The sequence below is a fragment of the Cervus elaphus genome, chromosome 5 (assembly GCF_910594005.1).
Source record: "Cervus elaphus chromosome 5, mCerEla1.1, whole genome shotgun sequence".
NCBI lineage: Eukaryota > Metazoa > Chordata > Mammalia > Artiodactyla > Cervidae > Cervus > Cervus elaphus.
Window position 1 is genome coordinate 14,525,140 of NC_057819.1, and position 14,257 is coordinate 14,539,396.

General features: G+C 48.2%; 1 protein-coding gene across 5 annotated transcripts in view; it reads left to right on the forward strand.

The window, feature by feature from the left end:
- The window catches only part of RNFT2 (ring finger protein, transmembrane 2), a 64,151-nt gene that overhangs the window by 31,257 nt on the left and 18,637 nt on the right, over nt 1–14,257 (forward strand). The window lies entirely within an intron of this gene.

Genomic DNA, 14,257 nt, shown 5'->3' on the forward strand with positions numbered 1-14,257 from the left:
TATTTAATATAATTCCCTGTGTGTGTACTCAGTTACTTCAGTTGTGTCCGACTCTTTGCGATCCCATGGACTGCAGCCCGCCAGGCTCCTCTGGCCATGGGATTTCCCAGGCAAGAATACTGGAGTGGGTTGCTATTTCCTTCTCCTCCAGGGGATCTTCTCAACCCAAGGATCGAACCTGCATCCCCTGCATTGCAGGTGGATTCTTTACCGATGAGACACCAGGGGAGCCCATAGTTCCTTGTGCAATACAATAAATCCATGTTGTTATTAGTTATTGTTATTCTAAAGAAAATGGAGAGCATTTACAGTTTAAGGTAAGCAAGAAAGTCAGAATCTAACCATAATCAGATGGAAAAAAATTACCATTTACTAAACTATTATTCTGGGGACTTAGGGAGATATTATTAAAAGGTGTTGCTTCCTGGAAATGGCTCCTATGACTTTAACTTACATTTCATTGGCTACCACACAGTCACAGTCGCTGCATAGGAGCTGGGGCCCATCTTAAAGCTGGGTTCCAGTGGATCTAAGCAAAAATCATAGTTCTTATTTTGAAGGAGGAAAGGGAGAATGGACCTTGGGAGGCACCAGCACATGCTGTCCCAGGTCGCTTATCCCTGATTTGTAGAATGAGGGACCCAAGGCTCAGCAAGGTATATTCGTTTACCCAAGAATCACACAGCAAGCCTATGGCAGAGCTGTGACTTAAGGCTAAGTCTTCAGATGCCAAGGGAGATGCCCCCAGAGACCAGAATAACTACATAATCAATATTCTGTTTATGATTATTGATAATCATAAGATGATAATTATGATGCAGCAATAACAAATAGCCAGTGTCCTTAGTACTGTTCTGAATGCCTAATAGACATGAACTTGTTTAATCATCACAACAACCCTATGCAGGAGATACTTACTACTCCCAATTTGCAAATGAGGAAACTGAGGCACAGAGGGGGTAAGTGACTTGCAGAGGGCACATAACTGATGAGTGGCAGAGCTGGGATTTGAACTCGGGCAGTCTAGTTCCAGACCTCCCCCCTCTAACCACTATCCAGTCCTCTCTTCTCTGCCCATCTTCCCCCACCCCTGCCCTCCTGACTCAGTTTCCGCAGCACAAATAGCGGCAATAACCCTGCTTTGTGCGGCTGGGGAAAAGCCAGGATCACTCCCCACCAGTCAGGTGCCCGAGACCCTCCTCTCCCAGCCCCTCTGGTCCATAATCTCCTCTCTCAGCTGCCCTGACCCTGCTTCTGTCTCAGAGGCCCCACATCATTTTTTGTTGTTGTTTTGTTTTTTTCCCTTCCCTTCGTTCCCTGGGAGACTCGAGGGCTACATTCTGCCTCCAAGGAATGCAGTACAGACGGGCCAGAGCAGGCACCTGGGATTTCCTGCACCCCAGCCTCCACCCCTGGGGAAAGGGGGGTCTTTCACCTTATTTATTTATTTATCTAGCCCTGCTCGGCTCCACACCCCCCAAGCTGTTGTTCCCCACCGGGGAAGATGAAAAATGGCTTCAGACAATGGAGGACAAGGCTTGCCACATGGCCCCCGCAGTTTAATTTCCTTTAATTCATTTTATATTGAACCAAATGATACTGTTTGTTTTTAATGGCAAACACTCAACACGGAGGAGGGGCAGCCAGGCCTCCTCCTGGGGAAATTAGGAACACAGCTGCTATTTAAACTCTCCTCCATCCGCCCCCAGTGCTGGGCCTTTGGAAATCACTTTCCAGGTTGAAAGATGATACCTTTCACCGCTCAGAGTGTCACTGCATACACAGGGAGCTGGCCTGGCTCCCTCCAGCTGTAGTCACCCCCTCTGAGGGTGGCTGCCCCAGCCCAGGGCCTACCCTTCCCGAGGAACAACTAGATACACGGACACAGGGCTGCAGCCACGGCTGTTGCTGGGGCCAAAGCTGCTGTCGGTGCTCCCGCTGCTCTGGCTGTCACTGAAAATTTGGGGCAGGCACCTGGCCCAAGAAGGACCCATCCAGTGCCCTCACCCAGGGAAAGAGGAACACAGAAGTTGAGTACACTTGATCATTCAGCACCTGGGAGCAGCATCATGCATCAGTCTGCATTTTAACTAGATCCCCAGGGAAAGTTGGAAAAACATCATTCAAGAGGAGAGGTCCTTCCACTTCCGCCTTCAGATGACCTGGCGATCTCACAGTCAGTCCAGCAGGCCCTTCTGGCTTTGGTGGGAGTCAGTTTCAGTTCCTTGCAGGCAAAGACAGCTGTAACATATACACCAGCTCCCTTGGCAGAGGCTGGAGGGATTCACAAGCTTTGGCCTGCTTGCGACTTTGGCAGGGGCCAGACCACCATGATTAATGCTCAGTTTGGACATTCCAGTTCAGTTCACAGTCACTCAATCGTGTCCCATTCTTTGCAACCCCATGGACTGCAGCACCCCAGGCTTCCCTGTCCGTCACCAACTTCCAGAGCTTGCTCAAACTCATGTCTATCGAGTCAGTGATGCCATGCAAATATTGCATCCTCTGTTGTCGCCTTCTCCTCCTGCCTTCAATCTTTCCCAGCATCAGGGTCTTTTCCAATGAGTCAGTTCTTCGCCATCAGGTGGCTAAAGTACTGGAATTTCAGCTTTAGCATCAGTCCTTCCAATGAATATTCAGGACTGATTTCTTTTAGGATTGACTGGTTTGATCTCCTTGCAGTCCAAAGGACTCTCAAGAGTCTTCTCCATCACCACAATTTGAAAGCATCAATTGTTCGGCTCTCAGCTTTCTTTACACCCCTTTTTCTCACATCCATACATGACTACTGGAAAAACCATAGCTTTGACTATATGGACCTTTGTTGGCAATGTAATATCTCTGCTTTTTAATACGCTGTCTAGGTTTTTCATAGCTTTTCTTCCAAGGAGCAAGCATCTTTGAATTTCATGGCTGCAGTCACCATCTGCAGTGATTTTGGAGCCCAAGAAAATAAAGTCTGTCACTGTTCCATTGTTTCCCCATCTATTTGCTGTGAAGTGATGGGACCAGATGCCATGATCTTAGTTTTTTGAATGTTGAGTTTTTAGCCAGCTTTTTTTCACTCTTCTCTTTCACTTTCATTAAGAGACTTTTAGTCCCTCTCTACTTTCTGCCATAAGGGCGGTGTCATTGCATATCTGAGGTTATTGATATTTCTCTCAGCAATCTTGATTCCAGCTTGTGCTTCATCCAGCCCGGCACTTCACATGATGTACTCTTCATATAAGTAAAATAAGCAGGGTGACAACATACAGCCTTGACGTACCCTTTTCCCAATTTTGAACCAGTCTGTTGTTCCATGGCCAGTTTTAACTGTTGCTTCTTGACCTACATACAGATTCCTCAGGAGGCAGATAATGTGGTTTGATATTCCCATCTCTTTAAGAATTTTCCACAGTTTGTTGTGATCCATACAGTCAAAGGCTTTGGTGTGAAGGTTTCTGACTAGTGAAGCAGAAGTAGATGTTTTTCTGGAATTCTCTTGCTTTTTCTGTGATCCAACGGATGTTGGCAATTTGATCTCTCATTCCTCTTCCTTTTCTAAATCCAGCTTGAACATCTGGAAATTCTCAGTTCCCATGCTGAGAACTGTTGTACACGGACATTCCAGAGGTACCCCCAGTACCTCAGAGGCTGGGCTATACTCCTGGTTTTTTTTGCAGGGGTTGTTTGTTTTTTTTGGGGGGGGGGGCTGCACCAGGTTGTAGTTGTAGCATATGGGATTTTCAGTCTTTGTTGGGCATGCAGGATCTCTTAGTTGTGGCATATGGGAGCTAGTTCCCCAACCAGGGATCACACCCGGCCCCCTGTACTGGGAGTGTGGAGTCTTAACCATTGGACCAGCAGGGAGGTCATTCCCTTTTGTTCACAGATTTAGACCCAGAAAGACCTTCTTCTTCTACAGATAAGGAAACCAAGTCTCCAAAGTTACTGCTCCCAGATCACATGATTTATCTTCTCATATATTCATTCTACAAGTATTTATTAGACGTTAGCAGAGTGCCAGGCACCCTGCTAGGCATGGGGGCTACCCAGACCTAGGACTTTCAAGCTCAAAACTCACAGTCTGATGGAGTGACAGGCAGGAAGTGGAGCCCTCTTGGAAGATAGAGGGGTGGGCACCTAAACCAGCCCCCAGCAAAGTCTTCCTAGATAAGGTGACCTTGGAACTTAAGACCTTGGAGGTTTAAAAGATGGTTAGTAGTTAGCCAGGCAAAGCCAAACCAGAAGGGCAGGCGAGGGAGAGGGGACAGCCAGGACCATGGCACTGCAGTGGGAATCAGTTTGGCGTGTGCATTTTTCCAGCTAACTGTTGAATGTTTCCCCTACTGGACTCTGAGCTCCGGGAGGGCAGGGGTGACGTCCGCCATGCTCGTGACTAGGCATGGTGACACATAGTAGGTGTGCAGTGACTCTCAAGTGAACAGATGAGTGATATAAATGGCTGGTGGGAATTTGCATTCGGGGCAAGGCAGGGAGGCCCCGGTCCCTCACTCTCAGGCTCACCGCGTGCCTTTCCGCACCACGTTATGGCTGTGCAGCGGCAGCCCCTACTCTGGGGTGCTGCAGGGATTAATTAGCCAGCTAATTGGTGATTATTTTGCTCTTCTCCAGCTAAATGATTAGGGAGGCAGCCAGGCTCCCTGAGGTGGCCTCACAGGCGTCCCCTCCCTCCAGGTGGGCACCCGAGTTTTGCTGGGTAGCTGCCACTCTGCTGGTTTTCTGGGGTTGACTTCCTGTGCTGTGGGTGGGCCTGCCCTGCTCTCACATTTCCCCCAGATACCCTGGGGGCAAGAAAGGGGGTTACAACTGAGATGGTCTGAGGGAACCCACCACTTATACTTCTCAATTTACGGTGTGTCTGCAAACATTCCAGAGTCATTTGGAAAGCGCTTGGGCTCTGGAGGGGGGCAGATTCCCATTTGACGTCTAGTTCTGCCATTTCTATCAGTATCACCTCTGGCCTGTCACCTCCCTGCTCTGTGCCTCACTTTCCCCATCTGTAAAAAAGGAGATAATGCTGTTTTCCCTCAAGGCTTTAGGGGAGATTTGAGCTAAAAAAACATAATTGAGACAGCACAGGTAGAGGTGCTTTCAGCAGTTACTGACATGTAATAGGTGCTCAGTATGTGTGTGTGTGTGTATTTCCTTTTGTGTTTTCTCCCCCGTGACCCTCAATGGTCAGAATTCTGCTGGAACTTGGAGATTGGAGGTAAACAAGCTGCTCAGCGGCTGAGAGCCTGCTAAAGCTTGGCAGACCCCTGCCTCTTCATCTTGGGGCTTAGGAGTGCCAGAGTCAGACCTTGAATAGGCCAAAGAAGGAAAGATATGTTACACTTCCTGCCCTGGCTGGGTCTTAGAACAGCTAGGCTTTGAATCCCGTTTGCCACTAGCCATGTATCCTCAGAGAAGCGAGTTTAGAGGTTTGAGTTTCCACTGCCTCCTCCATGTATGTGGCTCGCGTCAAAGAGGAGCCCAGTGAGGAGAGAATGAGCTCATGGATTTAGAAGGCTTAGCACAGTGCTCTCAGTGCCTGCTCAATCTTTGCTGTGAGGATTTTATTTAAAACAAGAGGCCCAGCATTTTCATTTTCCACCAGGCGTTGCAAATTATGTAGCCAGTCCTGGTGGTCAGAGAGGCAGCAGGGGACCACAGCAGCAGAGGCCATTCCCAGTCCAGGACATGCTTTCTGGCCTCCTCCTGTCCTGCCCTGGAGCCAGCCTTTCAGGGAGAGGCCTTAAACTAAGAGTCTCCGACCACTTGGTCCTGACTCTGTCCTCATGACGGGGGAACTAAGGCAGAGTATATTGGTCTCCTCTTGCCACTGTAACAAACTGCCTCCAATTTAGTGGCTTAAAACAATATAAATTGATTCTCTTACAGTTCTAGAGGTTGGAAGTCCAAACTGAGTCTCATGGAGCTAAAGTCAAAGTGTTAGGTATGGGCTGGTCGCTTCAGGAGGCTCCGGGGAAAATACGTTCCCTTGTGTCTTCCACCTTCTGGAAGCTGCCTGTGAGCCTTGGCTTGTGGCCCCTTCTTATCTCTTCAGAGCACATCTCTCCAACCTCTGCTTCTTTCACTCTGACACCCCAGCCTCCCTGATAAGGACCTTTGTAATGACATTGCTCCCACCCCTGGCAATCCAGGCTAGCCTCCCCTTCTCAAAATCCTTAACATTTAATCACATTGGCATAGGCACAGAATTCCTTTTACCACACAAGGTGACATTGAACATTATCTAGGGATCAGGATGTGGGCATATGGGGGAGCCATTGTTTAGCCTACCACCTCCCCCAGTTTGCAGAAGAAGAAGCTGAGGCTCAGAGAGGTGAGGTAATGCGGGGGAAATTGCTCCTAGCAAAGGGGCAGACCTGCAGTTGAAGTCCATGTCCATCTAGTTCCTCTCGTGATCACTAGACCACCAGGAAGGAGGCAACTTCTGCCCTTCTTGGCCACCCCTGCCCCGTGCACCCACTCACCCCACTCCACACCCAGTACTTTAGGGGGTAGACAGGCTTGGGAAGTTGCGGCCAGAGCATTTGTGCCTGAAAGTGTAGATGACGCAGGGACAAGTAAGGACATCTATCCCCCTGGGGCTGGAATGGAGGGGAGAGACCGCCTTTCTGCAGCCAACAGGGTCCCAGGCCACTTTGGGCTTCATTGTCAACACCTTATAATTGGGCCTCTCCTGGGTCCTTGGAAGCGGGGCCCTGATTGTGAGGAAGCTCCTGATAACGCATGTTGCCAGGACACATGGCCTGGGCCCTTCCTGTTCATGGGGCAGAGGCTTTTAGTTTTTATTTTTATAATTTATTTTATTTCTGGCTGTGCTTGGTCTTTGTTGCTGCACAGGTTTTTCTCTAGCTGTGGAGAGCAGGGGCCACTCTTCGTTGCGGTGTGCGGACTTCTCATTGCTGTGGCTTCTGGTTGCGGAGCACAGGCTCTAGGCGCGCGGGCTTCGGGAGTTGTGGCACATGGGTTCAGCAGTTGTGGCTCCTGGGCTCTAGAGCACAGGGTCAGTAGTTGTGGTGCACAGGCTGAGTTGCTCCGTGGCATGTGGGATCTTCCCGAACCAGGGGTGGAGCCTATGTCCCCTGCATTGGCAGGCGAATTCTTTACCACTGAGCCACCTGGGAAGCCCACGGGTAGAGGTTTTTAAATCAAGGGAACCACAGCCAGTGAAGCCAGATGCCTGACTGCTGCTACTGAAGGGCAGGTTTCTCCTCACAGCCGAGAGACTCTCTGGGGCCTCAGTCCAGCCACAAGAACTCTGTGTCAGCAGGCCCCTGGAGCCACAGCACAGAGGCCGATCCCAGCCATTGGCATGGAAACCCAGAGCAGAAAGAGGACCAGTGTAGGAAATTGGAGGTGGGAGGGTGTGGGTGGCAGGTGTTTTCACCGGCTCTGCTCTTTAATGACAGGCGTCTAGTTATCAGAAGGCAGGATGTAGTGGTGGGTGAGCGCATCCATGTTGACATCAGACAGACCTGGATTCCAGTGCCCCCTCTGCCACTTATCAGCTCTGTGATCTTAGGCAAAATGATGAACTTCTCCGACACTGAGCCTCAGTTTCTCCCAAGATTCAGTGGTTCAGGCTAGTGGGCAGTGCTGATATTCAAACCTAGGTTCATTTGACCATAAAGCTTGGGTTTATTTTGTACCTTCTAGGAAACTAGGGGTACTAATTTGCCCCCTGCCTCTTGGGGTTGTTACAGTCAATTTAATAAGTAGGCAAACAAATGTTCTGCTTGTGGCATTTTTAAGATAATACATGAGGTGTATATATATGTACACACACATACATATATATCAGTTCAGTTGCTCAGTCATGTCCGACTCTTTGTGACCTCATGGACTGCAGCACGCCAGGCTTCCCTGTCCATCACCAACTCCCAGAGCTTGCTCAAACTTATGTCCATCGAGTCAGTGTTGCCATCCAACCATCTCATCCTCTGTCATCCCCTTCTCCTCCTACCTTCAATCTTTCCAAGCCTCATAGTCTTTTCCAGTCAGTCAGTTCTTCACATGAGTTGGCCAAAGTATTGGAACTTCAGCATCAGTCCTTCCAATGAATATTCAGGACTGATTATCTTTAGGATGGACTGGTTGGATCTCCTTGCAGTCCAAGGGACTCTCAAGAGTCTTCTCCAATACCACAGTTCAAAAGCATCAGTTCTTCGGCACTCAGCTTTCTTTATGGTCCAGCTCTTACATCCATACATGACTACTGGAAAAACCATAGCTTTGACTAGACGGACCTTTGTTGGCAAAGTAATGTCTCTGCTTTTTAATATGCTGTCTAGGTTTGTCATAACTTTTCTTCCAAGGAGCAAGCATCTTTGAATTTCATGGCTGCAGTCACCATCTGCAGTGATTTTGGAGCCCAAAATCTTTCCCATCTATTTGCCATGAAGTGATGGGACCAGATGCCATGATCTTGGTTTTTTGAACGTTAAATTTTAAGCCAGCTTTTTCACTCTCCTCTTTCACTTGAATCAAGAGGGTCTTTAGTTCTTTGGTTTCTGCCATAAGGGTTGGTGTCATCTGCGTATCTGAGGTTGTTGATATTTCTCCCAGCAGTCTTGATTCCAGCTTGTGCCTCATCCAGCCCAGAATTTTGCATGAGGTACTCTTCATATAAGTTAAATAAGGAGGGTGATAATATACAGCCTTGATGTACTCCTTTCCCAATTTGGTGTTTTTCTTCATCCAGTTTGTGAGAGATATACATTTAGTAAATGGGAAACAAACCTTTCCCTGCATGCTGAAAGTTCACTCTTACTTGGGCTTTGAACAGTTTCACACAACTTTCAGCTAAACTTGGGAAAACGTAGGTTTGTAGGTTTTCCCAAACATTTCTCTAGCTACTCCAAGTCCTGGGTACAAGCTCCATGGTGGTTTAGTCACTAAGTTGTGTCCAACTTTTGTGACCCCAGGGACTGTAGCCTGACAGGCTCCTCTGTCCCTAGGATTTCCCAGGCAAGAATACTGGAGTGGGTTGCCATTTCCTCATATTGAGAGAACAAGCTCCATACATTGAGAGAACAATCTCTGCAAAAACTTTGTTCATCTGACTTGTAAAAAACACATACATTTTCTCCATAGGAAACAAACTTCTGTGAATGACCTTCATCTTATTCATTTTTATATATTTATTTGTTTTTAATGTTTTGGTTGTGCCACACAGCATGTGGGATCTTAGTTCCCCAAACAGGGATCAAATCCAGGCCCCCTGCATTGGAAGTGCAGAGTCCTACCTACTGGACCACTAGGGAAATTCCCTTACTCACCTTTAGACTACAGAAATTTGTGCAGCTTAAGGTAGCTTAGAAGAGCAGTATTACAGATCTCTTCAATAATAATACATGCATCGCACTTAAAATATATCTTCCATTCAATGAAAGAACATAGTGCATAGTATTTCCTTATAACAAGAAATTCTGTGTTCTGTATGTTTGTAAACAACAAAGACTCATGTACCCAGCTTAAAAAGTAGAAAATTACTTGTAGCTTAGAAGCTCCCTATGCCCATCTCCTGGATTCTATCCATTTCTCTTCCTCCCTTTGTGCATGAGAAACCAGAGTTTTGTGGTTACCACTACCTCCTTTTCCTTGAGTCTGCTTTTGTGTAGTTTTTATATCTCCTTCCTTGCTGAGCTGTTATTAAAGACAGGAGGAGGGGATTTCCCTGATGGTCCAGTGGTTAAGAATCCTCCTTGCAATGCAAAGGACACAGGTTTGATCCCTGGTCTGAGAACTAAGATCCCACATGTTGTGAGACAACTAAGCCCACGTGTTCCAACTACCAAAGCCCATGCAGTCCAGAGCCCGCGTGCCACAACTACTGAAGCCTGTTCGCCCTAGAGCTCATGCTCTGCATCATGAGATGCTCCGCAGTGAGATGCCCCATCTCCACAACTAGAGAAAGCCCACATGCAGCAACAAAGACCCAGCACAAAAATACTGAATAAATAAAATTGTATAAAAACAAAAGACTAGAGCAGGCATAAACATGTATAACTTCCCCCCTTCTACACCCAATTTCTTACCAAGTTCCTCCTCCTACTCTCTCTCTGTTACCAAACAAGGGCTCTGCTGGGAAACAAGAACATCAAACTTGTCAATACTGTGAGCAAATTTAGGATTAATAGGCTCTGAGTGAGCACCAGAGGGATTTTGCTGCGAATAAAGTTATGTGTACCAAGAGGCTTGGACTTCTTAGAAAGTAAATGTAAGCCCAAGCTTAAGCCCAAATGAGCCTGAGTTTGAACATCAGGACTGCCTACCAGCCTAAGCCAACAACTCTTTGCATCCACCCTAAAAACATTTCTTGTGTGTCTGTTGTATAACAGGCACCGCACAGTGTGGGGATGCAACGGTGAGTGAAACAGACAGGGTCAGTGCCTTCATTGAGTTGGGAAGAGCACCGTTAAACAAACACAAACATAAAGCTTCAAACTTCTATAAGCACTAAGAAAAAATTCACGGAGGATTCATTTAGGAAGATGGGAAGGACTTTCTGTGTGGAAATTATATTGGAGCTGAAGCTGGTACTGCCTTGCCATCTGATTTTAGTTAAAATAAATTCAGTTTTCTCATCTGCAGAATGGAGCTGGTAATGACCTCCTCACAGCTCTGCTCGTGGTAATGGCAGTGACTCAGTGCCTGGCTTAGCACAGCCACTCAGTAAATGTCACCTCCCTCCCTCCCTTGTCAGCCTAGGCAGTGGATGCTGCTGGAGAGCAAATGGTGAGCAGTAAGTGATGGAAAATCTGCTGCTGGCAAGGGAGTTGAACCACCCTTCAAGAGGCCCTTTCACTTGCCTATCTTTGACTGCCTTTGATGGCTGACCTGAGGGGGAAGGAGACAGGTGAGAGGGTATATTGTCCACATTTAACAGGATAGCGTCCCCTTTTGTTGCGGAAGGTGGTATAGAGTAATACAAAGTTTGTGCTGTAGAATCAAATCCTGGCTCTGCCACAAGTCATTTCATCCCTCTGAGCCTTATGACTCTTATCCACAGACTAGCCCGTATACTCTAATACCTTTCCCATGGGTTTGGCATGTGGAACTGTGACTTTTAATATAAAGTACCCAGTGCATGGTGGGCACCCAGCAAGTGTGGCTGTGATCACTGTTTCCACCAGAGCAAGGAGGAACTGGGATAAAGGAGCAGATGTTTGGGATGCAGCTAGAGAGAGCCAAAGAATTAAAGTCCTTGCTCCAACCCTTTCCTAGCTGGGTGACCTGGGGCAGGTGTCCCTTACCGCTCTGAGCCTCAGTTCCCTAGACTGCCAGACAGCTAAGAATAGAAGTTCTTTCACTGAGCGGCTGTGAAATCACGCGTGCAAGTCGCCTTGCACTGCTCCTGACCTCAAGTTCTGGGGAGCTGCTGCAGTCTCTCCCTGCTAGACACGTGGCCTCGTGTGGTGACAGGTTCAAGTAAGTGGGCAGGAAAAGGTGCAGCAGAAGAGTGGAAAAGGTAGCTTTGCCCTTCTGAAACAGCCACCTCCTTTGTCCCCGAAGGCTGAAGAGCCAGGAGCTGGGGGGCTTGCTTGGTACTGATGGCAGGGTGCCCAGAGACCCTGGCACGGAGCCGGCGCGCAGACCTGGGCAGCCAGGGGCGCGGGGCTGTGACCTCATCGGCCGGCGCCGTCCCGCGGGGCCATGAGATCATGAGATGCCGGCGCTTGCCGTGGAGTCGATTTGTTGGGAGCATGGGGACAGCCGGCCGCCCGTTGCGGTGATCTCATCCGGGCCCGGGGGAGGAGGAGACAGGCGGCCCCACTCGCCCGCTCCACCGGGAGGGGGATTGATGGCCTCCGCCGCCACCGATGACGTCACCGGCAGCGCTTGTTGCCGGGTAACGTGTGGCCGCCAGCCTCTGGCACCGCCCCCTCGGACCCCGCCCCCCACCCACCGTGCTCCCATCCTCTATCTCCAACCTGGCTCAGTCTTCCTTCTTTTTTTATTTATTGAGGCATAACTTACATATTGTAAAGCAGTCTAATTATAAGTGTACACGCTCGATGAGTTTTTACATATGTATGTATCCATATGTAAAATATGTATATGTATATCCATATGTTTCAAGATATCACCAGTGCTCTCCAACAGAAATATAGTACAAGTCACATAAGCAATTTCCAATTTCCAAGTAGTCACATTAAGCAAGCAAAAAGGAATAAGTGACATCAGTTCTAATAATATATTTAACCCAGTATGTGCAAAGTATTATCATTTAAACATGTAATCAATATAAAAAAATTTAATGAGGTATTTTACCTTTTTGTTGTTTTTCTAAGACTTTGAAATTTCCTGTGTATTTCATACTTTCAGTACAGATTTAGCTACATTTAAAGTGCTCAATAGCCATACATGGCGACTGGCTACTGTATTGGGTGGCAGAGATATAAAGTGCTTCCAGCACCCACAAATCTATTTCATTCTCTATTCTGGTCAGAAACCCTACAGGTCCCTTACTGCTCCCCCCACCAGAGACTCTGTTCCCTAGACTGTCAGACAGCTAAGAATAGAAGTTCTTTCAGATAAAGGACCTCTTATCTGAATCTCATCCTCACTCTGGTTTTCTACCCTCCCACACACCTTGTATCTTTTCTTTCTCTCTCCCTCTCATCTCACTCTTAACTTCTTAACTTAGAGTCTCCTCTTAGAGCTCAAAACACAAGATGGGAAGTCAGACTGGCTTTAAACCTGGCTCTACCCCAGTCTAGCACATGGGAACCCCTCAGAGCCTCTGTTTCCTCACCTGCTAACTGGGACTGATAAGAACAGTGTCCGACTCCTAGGGTTGTCAGAGTTGGGGGCCACATGCAGGTACTAAGTGTTCCCAGAGAAGCTTTCATCACCAAACTGAGCTGGCCCTTGATCTTCTTTCTTGCTGCTAGTTTCTTGTCTCTTCGCTCTTGTACATATGTCATTAGCTTAGTCTCCTGCACTTTATTCTTGCCTCCCCTGTGTTTGTTGAGATTTATCATCTGAGAGATGGAACTGGGTCATAGCTACCCTACCAGGGGACCATTTGATGTACAATTCTTGGCCCATGATATGTGCTTAATAATGGGATTACTTTCTCCTCCTTGGCCTTCTCTGTGCTGGTCTCTCATTCCTGGGTGCCCTTTTTCTTCTGACCTCTGACTCTGTCATTCCTCCCTGCTCTTCTTTTGGGCACATCCCCTATTTCCCCTCCTGTGTCTTTCCCCTTCCCCCACCCCCTACATTTCTCTCTGGCCTTCTTTCTAGTCCTAGTCCCCTCAACACCTCTTGCTTCCAGCACTCCAGGCTAGGCTGTTCTGAAGGCAGTTACCAAGCTCTTTCCCCACTCCTAAGCTTTCTGAAGTCTCAGATGGGCCCTCCTGCCCCTTAGCCAATGGGCATAGCACTTTAGAGGTCAATGTTGTGGCTGTTTTGTTCTAAAGGGCTCTTTCAGCTGTGGACCCCCCGGTGCAGCCAGCAATCATAACAGACCCGCAGGATGCCTTCCCAAGAAAACAAGTCTTTATTTTCAGCCTTTTGCACTGGCCCAGCCCACCCATTTTGGAGCAGGAAGCGTGGCCCTGTCCCTTGAGTCAGCCCAGCGCTAACTAGCAGTCCAGGGCAACAGAAGCAAAGGAGGGCAAGCACCGGGAGTCTGGACACAGTTACTGTTTATTTTCCCCACATTAAAGCAGGGCTCTGCAAAAAAAAAAATAAATAAAGCAGGGCTCTGCAATGAGGACTCCCTTTGGCCCTGTTGTAACTTAAACTCAGAGAAGCTTTCTGGCCTCCTTTTCCCGCCACTCCCCTCTCTATGGGGGAAACACCCCTCCCTCTACCTGTGGTCCTGATGCGGCTGTCAGTCGTGGCACCCCTCCCACTGCCTGCCCCCTGTGACCAGTTTATCCAAGGCTTGCTGTTCAGGTTGGTAAATGGGCTCAGGGAGTAACAGGGCCTCTCTTTCTGTTGGAGTTAGGCTATGTGAATGTTGGCTTGGGGCTGCCAGTGGCCATCTTTCCTAGCAAGTAGAGGTATCCAGAACTTTTTAGCTATGTCCCCTGGGACAGGTTACCAATTCTGTGGGTCTCACATTCCTTATCTGTAGAATGGGAGCATTTATAGCACCTACCTCAAAGCGTTGTGCAGGGAGTGGGTGCCTAGCACACAGTAAGAGCTAAGTCGTTGTTTTTTTCTTCTGCACTACCTGCTTTCCTCATGGTGCTCTTGCGCCAAACCCAGCAGTCCCTGGACAGCCCCT